Genomic DNA, 12,928 nt, shown 5'->3' with positions numbered 1-12,928 from the left:
AGTCTGACAATGCTGAGGAAAGCCATGCCATGTGGAGAGGCTGAGTGTGGGTGCTGGGGCCAGCGGTCCTAGTTTTTGAGTGCTCCAGACTCTGACATCAGACATGTGCAAGAACAAGCCTTCGATGCTTCTAGCTCCCACTTGTGAAGTCATCACCAGACTTCGAATCTCCCCAGCTGAGGCCCACACAGCTAAAAGCAGAGAGAAGCCACTGTGATGGTCCCCTTTATGAATTCCTGACACATAGAATTCATGAACACAAATTGGTGGTGGTTTGATGCCACTAAGTTTGGGGTGAGTTGTTACACAGCTGCTGCCGCTAAGTCGCTTCAGTCGCGTCCGACTCTGTGCGACCCCATAGACAGCAGCCCACCAGGCTCCCCCGTCCCTGGGATTCTCCAGGCAAGAGTACTGGAGTGGGGTGCCATTGCCTTCTCTGTGTTACATAGCAGTAGTAACTAAAAGACCCATTATCTTCAACAATCCCAAAGAGTAGAGCAATAAGAAAGGGAAACTGTTATAAATTAAATTTTTTAGAAGTATCAAGTGACGTATCAACAAACACAAATGACATGGTTTGGTTCCTGACTAGAATAAAGCATTACAGGAAGATTCTTAGGAAAATTAGGGTAATAGGACTTTTGACTGGATACCAGATAACAGTAAGGAATTACTGCTTTAAAAAAAAAAAGGAATTGATAAAAAAAGTGTGATACAGTAGTTATTGAAAAAAGTCTTATTTCTTACAGATAAATACAGAAGTATTTAACTATGAAAGTATCTATGACTTGCTTTAAATTGATTTTAAAATAGAGGTTGGTATTGATGCAACAAGAGTGCCATACGTTGATAATCACTGAAGCCAGGTGATAGGTGTGTGTATATGCAGGCTAAGTTGCTTCAGTTGTGTCTGACTCTGTGTGACCCTATGGACTGTAGCCCCCCTGGACTGTCCAGGGGGTTCTCCAGGCAAGAACGCTAGAGTGGGCTGCCATGCCCTTCTCCAGGGTATCTTCCCCACCCAGGGGTTGAAACTGTGTCTGTCTTGTCTCCTGAATTGACAGGCAGGTTCTTTACCACTAGTGCCACCTGGGAAGCCCCAGGTGATAGGTACATGAGAATTTATTAGATTATTATTTCTCCTCTTGTACATATTTGAAAATTCCCATAAGAAACAGTTCGACAAAAGAGAGGATGTTAGGTCATCTGTCCTAGTCTTCCAGGCTGTGGTTTTGTGCTAACAGATGCCAATGGTTTAAATAGATTGCTTCTCTTGCAAACATGATCTCTGTGTACTTCTGGAGACCCAGGATCCTACACTCATGTGGAGATCTCAGACAGAGAAGTGGACTAGCAGAGGAAAGCATATTTTTAGGTAAATGTTTATACTCAAATTAGTATAATTTTTGGTGGCTAGAATTCCCCTTAAAGACAAAATTCTCCTCCCTGACAATACCCAGTATTAGGTACACAGAGGGGATCCTGATAAATTGGTGTGACTTAAGAAACCTGATTGTTCAGGATTCATTCATCAGCTTACTCTGAAGGTTAGATAATGTTTGATTTCAAACCTTGAAATGTATCTGTCAGCAGAAAACACGCTGCATGTTGCTATGCAGATGACATTTTTTTGCAAGGTCCTTCTGTTTGCATGTGAGTTCTCTCCTTGAAGGAAGACTATTAACTCATGCTGCAGCCTGCTGCTCTCTGCTTGGTTCTGGCTATGCCACTAAGCCCAAAATAGAAAGTTCTTTTTACTGCAGAGCAGGGAAAGAGGTTTAAATTTCTCAATTCAAATAACAAAGGGTAGCACTATCTTGGCATTTCTTGGGAGGGGGTGGGGAGAGATACTGCCTGCTTCATCAAGGAGGAGTCATGTGACGCTGGCAGAGGCCAGGACCAAGAGACAAACACACACTGTGGTAAACTGGGCTCGTTTCCCATCCTGGCCCCCCTCATCCCCTCTGTGCCACTGTGTCACCTCTTTTAGGACATGGGAAAGCAGCTGAGCCACTGGGGATTCAGTCCCAGAAATGTCACTGAAGTTATCAGGCTGGAAACAGTTCTCTGAGCCAAACCCCTTCTCTCTCAGCTTTTAGTGGAATCAGTACCTTGCCACAGAGTTAAACAGTAGGGAGATTTTCTTTTCTTTTCTTCCTGTTAAATGGTCAAAAACTTGATCTCTAGGGTCAGAAAGAGTTTGGGGAAATGGCATTCTTATATATTACTAGAAGGAGGTAGATTGACCCAGCCAACTGGAAAGCAATCTGACAAGACGGATCCATGATATAGCAAAGGATGTAGATCCAGAGGCTCTCTCATCTACAGCTGGAGGCAGTATAAACTGGTTCCACAGACAAACTCTTGTACGAGTACCGCAGGGGACATTTACAGTTATGTTCACAGCAGCAATGTGAACAAGACCTAAATCTTAGGAACAATGTACTTGCCCATGAGCAGGAGAGTGAGTGGTGAACTCTGGTGTATTTATGCACTGGGGTATTTTACACCAGCCAAAATGAACTACAGTAGAATGTAATGATACAGATGGATTTTTTAGCAAAGTAATATTAAGTGGAGAAAAAAGTCCTGAAAGATTACATACAACATGACATCCTTTTTATAAAGCTAGGAACAGGACTTCCGCAGTGGTTAAAAGTCTGCCTGCCAGTGCAGGAGACATGGGTTCAGTCCCTGCTGCGGGAAGACGCTATATGCCACAGGCAACTAAGCCCATGTGCCGCAGCTACCGAAGCCTGCCTGTGCTCTAGAGCCTGTGCGCCACAATAAGAGAAGCCCGCACACCACAGTTAGAGAGTAGCCCCAGCTCGCTGCAACTAGAGAAAGCCCATGTGCAGCATCCAAGACTGAGCACAGCCAGAAATAAATAAACAAAAATTAAAAAAAAATAAAGCCAAGAACAATTTTTTAAAATTACAAAATACAGTAAACCCAGGTAACACAAACATCTGCAGCAGGATGGTCCTCTTGGTTGGGGAGCACAGGGAAATGAGGGGGAAGGCCTTATGAGTTAAATACTGGTTATTGTTGAAGTCCTAGTTTTTGTTTTGGGTTGTCAATTGACAGGTACTGATTACATTATTAAGATGAATTTACCACCTAAATTAACAAAATCATGCCATCCAGTAACAATTATCATAATGTCACAAACCAAGGGTTGTGGTTAATCCAATTCTGTGTACCTGACATTAGCATAAAACAAAAACAGTTCCAGAAATGTCACTGGAGCTATTAATAATTGGCACAGTTATTCTGTTTCTAAATATTTATCTTAAGGAATAGACAGAGATGCACATAAAAATTTATGAACAAGAATTTATCATTGTATTTATAAATATAAAAATAGGAAACTACCAAACTAAGTGATTCGTTGGATAAATTTGGTTACATCCCTATGCTTGAAAAAAGGTAGTCTTTTCAAAATATTCTAAGAGTATTTAAATATGTGAGAAAATACTATGTATCAGATGAATAAAACAGGTTACAGAACAGACAAATATAAACCCAGTTTTTAAAAATTTCCTGTTGGTATATATATGTACACACACACACAGAAAACTGGGAAGATTATACATCAAAATGATTTATTGTTCCCCAGGTGTCACAATTATTTTTTCCTAAACACTTAAGTAGTTCACAAATTTTCTACAGTGATCATTAATTCCTTTACAATCATAATTTTACTATAAAAATGGATTTTAATAATAGTAGCTAATGTAGATGGAATACTTGTCATCTGCTAAGAGCTTTACATGGGCTAATTTATTTAAAGCTTAAAATAACCCTATGAGAATGGCAGTATTATGATCCCTGTCTTACAGATGAAGATACTGAAGTTTAGGGGGTTAAATAACTTGAGGATACAGAGGTTCTAAGAAGTAGTGCCTTGAATCAGGCTTCTAGCGGGCTCTTCAAAGAGTGGGCTTGACAGAAGGATTGTGATCTTCCTGGCAGAGGGATGGCTCCAGCAGAGAGAATGATCTTCCTGAGAACAGCACTGGGAACTAAGCAGTCTGATGTGGACCTGAAATCCATATAGAGAAAAGACCCCAAAGGGTGCCTAAGTCAGAGCCAACACAAGGGAGCCAACTGTTGAACCTGGGGAGGGCAGGCATGGGGGAGCCAGGGCACCCACCCCTGAGGATTTCTGATGAGCCCTTGTGGAAAAGGAGGTCCCACTGATTGGAGAAATGGTTGGAGAGCAGAGATGTTTTGCTCGTGGCTCTGGCCAACTCTGATTCCCACCAGCCACTGCACTAGGATTGGCGTCCAAAGCCTTTGGTAGAGAGGAAGAGGGTGCTCTAGACATGGGACAGGGCCGAGGACTTAGCTGCGGTCTCTTATCATCACTCATGCTTTAAATATAAGCTCTGATGTGATCGTGGCGTCAGAGATAAAATGCCTTTCTCAAACTAAGTCAGCAGGATCTGGTATCCAATTTGGACAAGACAGTGGAAAATAGGCTCAGGGGGAAAAAATCCATTGGCTCCAACACCAACACACAGGAGTTGAAGAATCTGACACCTTAATATTGTAGAATAAACAAATGTAGGCATGTTTTCTTATGTTTTCTCCAAAATATCTAGAATAGATATGATTTAAGAAGGAATGAATTTTTAAAACGAGAGAGAATGGATTTTAACAGTTCTCTGCTGAAGAATTCTGGACTATTTTTTTAACATGTAGCTCAAGCATCAGCTTCATGGAAATACTTACCAAGCTGCCTCAAGCAACAAGGCCATCTCTCTTCTATAAATGTCTAATGAATGACTTGTTTACCTGTCGGACTGTCTTCCCTGCTGGAGCATAGCTCAGTGACCTGTGTTCTACACCTCTCGGTTTTCCTGCTCTCCCTGCGTCTCTTTCTGTCAACTCTCCCCCACATACATTCCTATTCGTGCCATGTGGTAAGTCCTAATTAAGTGTTGCTGTTGGAACAGAGAGCTATAGAGGTCTAGGGTGTGGTCTTCTAGAATTCCCAGAGCTGGGAACCAATCCCCCTTTTGCATCTCTGTTACTGGAGAGCCCTTCCCCAGAAAACACATGAAAAAGAAAATTCCCAACTGTATAGCAGTAAATACACAAACACTCACCAACAACTACACAAATGAATGCATGTAAAACTGGGAAAATCTGAATAAGATAGATACATTTTATGAATATCAATATCCCCATTGTGGGGTAGCTCCTCCCGGCCGCCACCCCAGGCTTCAGCAATACGTGAACCGTGAAATTCCAGATGTTCAAGCTGGTTTTAGAAAAGGCAAAGGAACCAGAGATCAAATTGCCAACATCCGCTGGATCATCGAAAAAGCAAGAGAGTTCCAGAAAAAAACATCTATTTCTGCTTTATTGACTATGCCAAAGCCTTTGACTGTGTGGATCACAATAAACTGTGGGAAATTCTGAAAGAGATGGGAATACCAGACCACCTGACCTGCCTCTTGAGAAACCTATATGCAGGTCAGGAAGCAATAGTTTAGAACTGGACATGGAACAACAGACTGGTTCCAAATAGGAAAAGGAGTATGTCAAGGCTGTATATTGTCACCCTGCTTATTTAACTTCTATGCAGAGTACATCATGAGAAACGCTGGGCTGGATGAAGCACAAGCTGGAATCAAGATTGCCGGGAGAAATATCAATAACCTCAGATATGCAGATGACACCACCCTTAGGGCAGAAAGTGAAGAGGAACTAAAGAGCCTCTTGATGAAAGTGAAAGAGGAGAGTGAAAAAGTTGGCTTAAAGCTCAACATTCAGAAAACGAAGATCATGGCATCTGGTCCCATCAGTACATGGGAAATAGATGAGGAAACAGTGGAAACAGTGTCAGACTATTTTTTTGGGCTCCAAAATCACTGCAGATGGTGACTGCAGCCATGAAATTAAAAAATGCTTACTCCTTGGAAGAATAGTTATGACCAACCTAGATAGCATATTGAAAAGCAGAGACATTACTTTGCCAACAAAGGTCCATCTCGTCAAGGCTATGGTTTTTCCAGTGGTCATGTATGGATGTGAGAGTTGGACTGTGAAGAAAGCTGAGCGCCAAAGAATTGATGCTTTTGAACTGTGGTGTTGGAGAAGACTCTTGAGAGTCCCTTGGATTGCAAGGAGATCCAACCAGTCCATTCTAAAGGAGATCAGCCCTGGGATTTCTTTGGAAGGAATGATGCTAAAGCTGAAACTCCAGTACTTTGGCCACCTCATGTGAAGAGTTGACTCATTGGAAAAGACTCTGATGCTGGGAGGGATTGGGGCCAGGAGGAAAAGGGGACAACAGAGGATGAGATGGCTGGATGGCATCACCGACTTGATGGACGTGAGTTTGAGTGAACTCCGGGAGATGGTGATGGACAGGGAGGCCTGGCATGCTGTGATTCATGGGGTCGCAAAGAGTCAGACATGACTGAGCGACTGAACTGAACTGAACTGAACAGTACAAGATGTTACCACTGGGAAACTGGGATCTCTAGTATTTCTTACAACTGCATATGAATCTAAAATTATCAATAAAAATTTTAATTAAAAAAATTCCTATACATTATCCTTTAGGAATTGATGGGGCCCCCTGAATTCACCCACAAATAATTTGAGAACTCGCCAGTATAGTCTAATCTCTACCTTGTTGAATGGGGAAACCAGTAGGAAAGGATGTACTCAGTCATACAGACTGTTGATGGCAGAAGTGGAGATGAGCCCAGCTTTCCTTGCACTTCAGTTGGCTCCTGGGAGGAGGACAGTGCAGTCCACATTGTGTTTTTTACTTGACTTAAAGGCAGGACAAACCAATCTGGGCAACTAATACTCCCTGACATGGGGAATGAGCTGGGCAATTTGTTTGCAGAATAATTTAGTCTTTTTTTCTTCTCATTGCTTTTTAGGCTGCCAGTGCTCAGCCTAAGAATGGAAAGGACTTTATTCCCAAAGAAGATGGCTTGAAAAGGTGTAGCTCAGGGACCAGAAGCCTATTTGACTCTGATTGCCATTTGTTGTTACTATTGAGTTACTAAGTCACGTCTGACTCTGCAACCCCAGAGACTGTAGCCCTCCAGGCTCCTTTGTCCATGGGATTTCCCAGGCAAGAATACTGGAGTGGGTTGCCATTTCCTTCTTCAGGGGATCTTCCTGACCCAGGGATCGACCACATTGGCAGGCGGATTCTTTACCACTGAGCCTCCAAGGAAGCCCCTGACTGCCATAAGAGCAGCCAGACGGTGCCTATGGGTTATCCCAACAGGCTGGAAATGAAGGAACAGTAGAGAAAGAAAGAGAACAAGAGGGTACATCAGAAGGAAGGAGAGCAGAAGGGCATGGTACAAGGAGACAGTGGAGGAGGAGATGGGATGGACGTATTTAGGGAGTAGGATTGATGTGGTGGGTTGAACCACAGGCCACTCCCTGCAGTCTTTAAGGACTCTATTCTTGGAGACAGTTAGGCATTGAAAATGTCAGGTGGTTGAGTGGTCAAGTTCTTCCTTTTGTGAAAATTACTCGTGATCTGATGCTAAAGGCTCTCCAGGAGTTAAGAGTTTGGGTACTTAATACCAGTTATTTTACATTTATACAAGTTACTTAATCCCTTTGTGCCTCAGTTTCATCATCTGTAAAAAGAGGATATTATATAATAGTACCTGCCTCATGAGTGGTGCGGAGAAGGCAATGGCACCCCACTCCAGTACTCTTGCCTGGAAAATCCCATGGACGGAGGAGCCTAGTAGGTTGCAGTCCATGGGGTCGCTAGGAGTCCGACATGACTGAGCGACTTCACTTTCACTTTTCACTTTCATGCATTGGAGAAGGAAATGGCAACCCACTCCAGTGTTCTTGCCTGGAGAATCCCAGGGACGGGGGAGCCTGGTGGGCTGCCGTCTATGGGGTCACACAGAGTTGGACACGACTGAAGCGACTTAGCAGCAGCAGCAGCAGCATGAGTGGTGAGGGATAAATTATATAATACATATAAAACATTTAGAAGAGTACCTGACACATAGTAAGTGCTTAATTAATGCTGGCTTTATAATTGTTGGGCTTCCCTGATAGTTCAGTTGATAAACAACCTGCCTGTAATGCAGGAGACCCCGGTTCGATTCCTGGGTTGGGAAGATTTGCTACCCACTCCTGTATTCTTGGAATTCCCTTGTGGCATAGCTGGTAAAGAATCTGCCTGCAATGCAGGAGACCTGGGTTTGATCCCTGGGTTGGGAAGATCCCCTGGAGAAGGGAAATGTTACCCACTCCAGTTTTATGGCCTGGAGAATTCCATGGACTGTATAGTACATGGGGGCACAAAGAATCGGACACAACTGAACAACTTTCACTTAATAATTGTTACTACAGGACAGCAGTTCATTTCCTCTTGCTTGTTCCTCCAAAGATAGAGACAGCTGATAAGCATCCTTCCTCTAAGAAACAACCGTCAACATGCTGGCACTACATTATCCATCAGTTTTCTCTTTTCTGCACACACTGGTCATTCTCCTGTTTGTGGAACCAATTCCACTACCATACACCACAATGAGAACTTAAAAGAGGAGCACATAAGTTCATGGTAATCAAGGGGTCTCCTTACCTGGTGTTTAGAGCACAAACACTCTGTAAGGGGAAAGTTTGTTTCTTTCCATCAGACAGGAGAGCAGTATGGTCCTATTCTATTTTTGCAAATTAACTTGAAAGCCCTGTTTAGATGCCTCTATGCTTGCCGTCTATGGGGTTGCACAGAGTCGGACACGACTGAAGCGACTTAGCAGCAGCAGCAGCATGCTTGCAAATCCACTTTCTTTGGGGAATCTGATTTCTAAATTTTGCCTAGCATGAAGCTAGAGCCCTGATGAACTGTTAATCTGGAAAACAAAGAACAAGATTTTTTTACTCTGGCCTCCCGCAAAATGTCCCCCTCCTTGGCAGTGTTTGCAGGAGGCTTTAGGGAACACCTCCCGTGGGCTCACCAATAAGTCCTCTATTCATACATCTCTACTCTGACAAGTGCCAGGTCTCTCTGAGGTTCCACTAGATTCTGGGGCTAGGAACTCCCAATCAAGAGAAATCTAGAGTCCTCAGAGAAGACTCCTCAGAGGACGCAGGGCTTGAGTAGGGTTCATATAGCTACAAGGGGCTATCTGGAAAGCAAGGACAGGCTGAACAAAGAGGTCAAAGTAGGAATGGAATGGATGAGCACAGCATTGGTCTGGGGGAAGAAGGAGTCCACAGAGCTGAGGAGAAGAGCTTTGAGTGAGAGGTAAGGCAGGAAAAAGGCCATATTGAAATACTTTGTGAGAACTTTTGAGAAGGTCACAGGAGAGACAAGACTTCTTTTCACAAGAAAGTGGGGGCCCTTGAGTAGTATTCCAGGGCACAGTGGAATATTTACTAGAACTGTTGGCTACACGTACTTTGGGCTTGCAGTTCCCCTAAAAGGTGCTTTGTCATGTTTACTCAGATAATATGATTTTCTTTTCACAATTATAAAAGCAATGTTTTCATTACAGGACAATGAAGTAAAAAGAAAATAAAAGGGAGTTCCCTGATGGTTGAATGGTTAGGACTCTGTGCCTCCACTGCAAGGAGGCCTGGAGCTGCTGGAATGGCCAAAATAAATAAATAAAAAAACAATTCTGCTCACTAGAAGCAACTGCTGTTATTAATACTTCACTGTATATCTTTCTAAAGCCTCTTATAATCAGATATTTATAGTATATATTTAATAAAATTAGGACTAGATCATACATGCTATTTTATAAAGGCACTTTTTTCACTTAAAATATCTTGCAAATAATGTTCTGTCAATAAACATACTTCTATGATAAGATTTTTAATAACTGCAAAGTTGATGACAGTATTCTTCAGGTTTACCCAGCCTTTCAGAGTGATGACATTTTCTTTTCATTTCAGATTTTTTTTTTTTTCCCTTTAACAGAAAAAAATATTTTCTCTGTAACTGAGAATGGTATCTGGATGTCATGGACATTCCTGGGGGACATGGTCATTTCTCTTTTTTCTTCAGCCAAACTGCAGTAGCTAAGGAAAATGGCTGATTTATTTCTATGGCAAAGTTCCTGGTCACAAAATTTGGGCCACATCTATCGAATTCTAATTTCAGGTGAAATGGCAATATAAATTTAATTTTGGGGGGAAACCAGGAAGGAGAGGAATAGGGATAGATGCGAAAGCATCATTGCATATCCTAGGTGCAGAAATCCTTGGGCAGGCCCAGTCAATCAGAGCATGGCAGGCTTCTCACAGGCAGAGCCACTAAGCTGTTGACTTCCTGGGTCTGTTTTGAGGTTTCTGGGGCATAGAAGGCCTTGCTGCAAAGAGCGTGTTGTCAGATATGGCACCTTTTTCAGGTAGAAGATTCTAGCTGAGAGGAGCATAGGACTGACGAACTGAATTAATTCCTGGATTCATTCCTAAGTGACTTACTCTTTGTACAACAAACTTTCTGATCATTTGCTTGCTGGCAGGGAAAGAGAGAGGATGTAGTTTTTGTTCCATCTCTACTCTCTTTCCTTGGACTTCCTCCCACTTCCTCATTTTCCACAATGGTATTGTGTGGAAAAACCTATAAGACACACAGCTTGCGGGATCTTAGTTTCCAACTAGGGATTAAAGCTGTGCCCCCCACAGTGGAAGCGTGGGGTCCTAAGTACTGGACCACCAGGGAATCCCTATCTGGTGTTTTTGATAGTTATGTTCTGTTTCCAAAGACCAGTATGTATTTCATGGCAGGCATTGAAGGGCTCCAACTGACACTAAAGGATATTTAGAATCAGAGACCACTTAGAAATAATACTTACTGGATATTTATTATATACTTTCTGGTGTATTACGTCTATAATTTCATTTAATTCTCAGGAAAATCCTCTTATTTGGCTATTAAAATGATTCCCACTTTATGGATTAGAAAACTCAGAAAAGTTAGATAGCTTACCTAACCTTACACATTTAGGCAGTTGCAGAACCAGAATTCAAAGCTGATCCATCTGATGCCAGATGCTATTTCTTACCTATACAGCTCAACTTTCTGTCTTAGTAAATTCAGACGTCAGAGAACTGAAAGAAACAACAAAATAAACCTAACCCAAGGCCAGGAGAAGTACCAACAAATAAAATACGTCTCATTTCTTCTCCATAGGAAGAAAGAAAGAAATGTAGTCGCTCAGTCATGTCCAACTCTTTGCGACCCCGTGGACTGTAGCTTGCCAGGCTCCTCCAGCCATGGGACTTTCTAGGCAAGAATAGTGTAGTGGGTTGCCATTTCCTCTTCCAGGGGATCTTCCCAACCCAGGGATTGAACCCAGGTCTCCTGCATTGCAGGTGGACTCCTTACCATCTGAATCACCAGGGAAGTTTAATGTCAATTTTTATACCTTGACTAAGAGTGCCTTTTATAAAGCTATTTGCTCAAGGTTATCTTCCTCATACCCTGCCCCTGTCATCAGATGATTTTTATTTGTAGCTATGTTTAGGCAACACTCAGACTCACTGTATACTGAATTTGCCATCTTGGCAAAGATCTTTTTAGCATATTTGCTTTATTCATCCTCTGGTTTTTGCCAAGAAATAAAAAGGACAGTTCTTTTCAGCTTGCTTTTAATTTTTTGTTTCAGGTATTCCTCAGCTCTAGAATTGAGACAGGTCTAATTAGCCAAGATCAGATAAATCAAGCTGAATTTTCAGATCCATTGGCTATTTTCAATTCTACAGAGCAAAAAAAAAAAATTCTTCTAAGAAAATGATATTCTGATTTAGTTCTGTACTGTTTATAATCATATATGCTTTACTTCACTGCTTGAATGCTAATAAGAGCTTCCTAGAATTCATTCCTTAAGATGTTAAGTCATGGCATCTAATTATTTGGCAGGATGTTTTAAGTATATATAATTATATCTTCCCTTTTTGTGGTGGTGGTGAGCCAGGTCATATGCGTCAAGAGAAAATAATACCTACATTAATGCTACCAACAAGGAGCTCACAGCATTTTGGAAAAACCCACTTATTATAATTTTAGCACATATTGGGCACTCAGTACTTTTTAATCTGCCAAACTAACATCACCCGCATCTTTTTAGATAAGAAAAGTCAGGCAAAGGGTAATTATACTGACCTTGCTCCATATTTCAATCTTTAGAGGTCAGTTGTGTGAGTGTGGCTGACACCTTGCACTTGGAAGTATGAAGTTTTAAATCCTGAGCAGTACCTTGGGCAAGTCCCTTCTCTTTTTTGAGTGCCAGTCTGCTTCTTGCCTTATGAGACAGGACCACTTTTCACACAAATACAGGGCAGTGGTGAATAAGATAGCACACTGGGCATGTCTTTATAATTATGGACACCAAGTGATGCTCTTTTTCCCTCCGTTCATTCCACATGATCTTAACTCTTACTCCTCTGTGTTTGAGGATGTTAATTGCAAAACATAGTCAGAAATTGGGAAAGCGAAATTGCAATTTCCAGCTCCGGGGTAGACCAAGTCAGTCAGCTTCGCCAAACAGGCTGTCTTTGGATGAAGAATTTTTAGTCCCATGTTGACTGATCTACCCTCAGCGGTCTTCTACAGCCTTGTCTGTCGTCTGGAGGTCGGCCTGACGTCCTCAGGGCTGCTGAGTGAGAGCTCTCCTCCAGCACTTTGCTGCGTGCTTGGGTCAGCTGCTATGAGGGGGTGGGGGTGGGTAAGCAGTCTAGAAGACAGGGACTAGGTCCAGCTCTGGCCTTGCCCTTTGAGGTTTAATGTCCTTTAGAAAGCTGTCTCTCAGGTGCTGTGGACACCATAATAGCTCTTCTGCCTATCTGTCCCCAGACCATTCTAGGAAATACTGTTGGGAGAATACATGTGCCACCAGGGTAAGATATTTTGTCTGTCTGGGTGATCCTTCTGTCTCCCAGGCATGGATCTAGCACATAGTTG

The sequence above is a fragment of the Bos mutus genome, chromosome 7, assembly GCF_027580195.1.
Source record: "Bos mutus isolate GX-2022 chromosome 7, NWIPB_WYAK_1.1, whole genome shotgun sequence".
NCBI classification, from domain to species: domain Eukaryota; kingdom Metazoa; phylum Chordata; class Mammalia; order Artiodactyla; family Bovidae; genus Bos; species Bos mutus.
The sequence above is the reverse complement of the archived record's forward strand: the minus strand, read 5'-3'. Positions refer to the sequence as shown.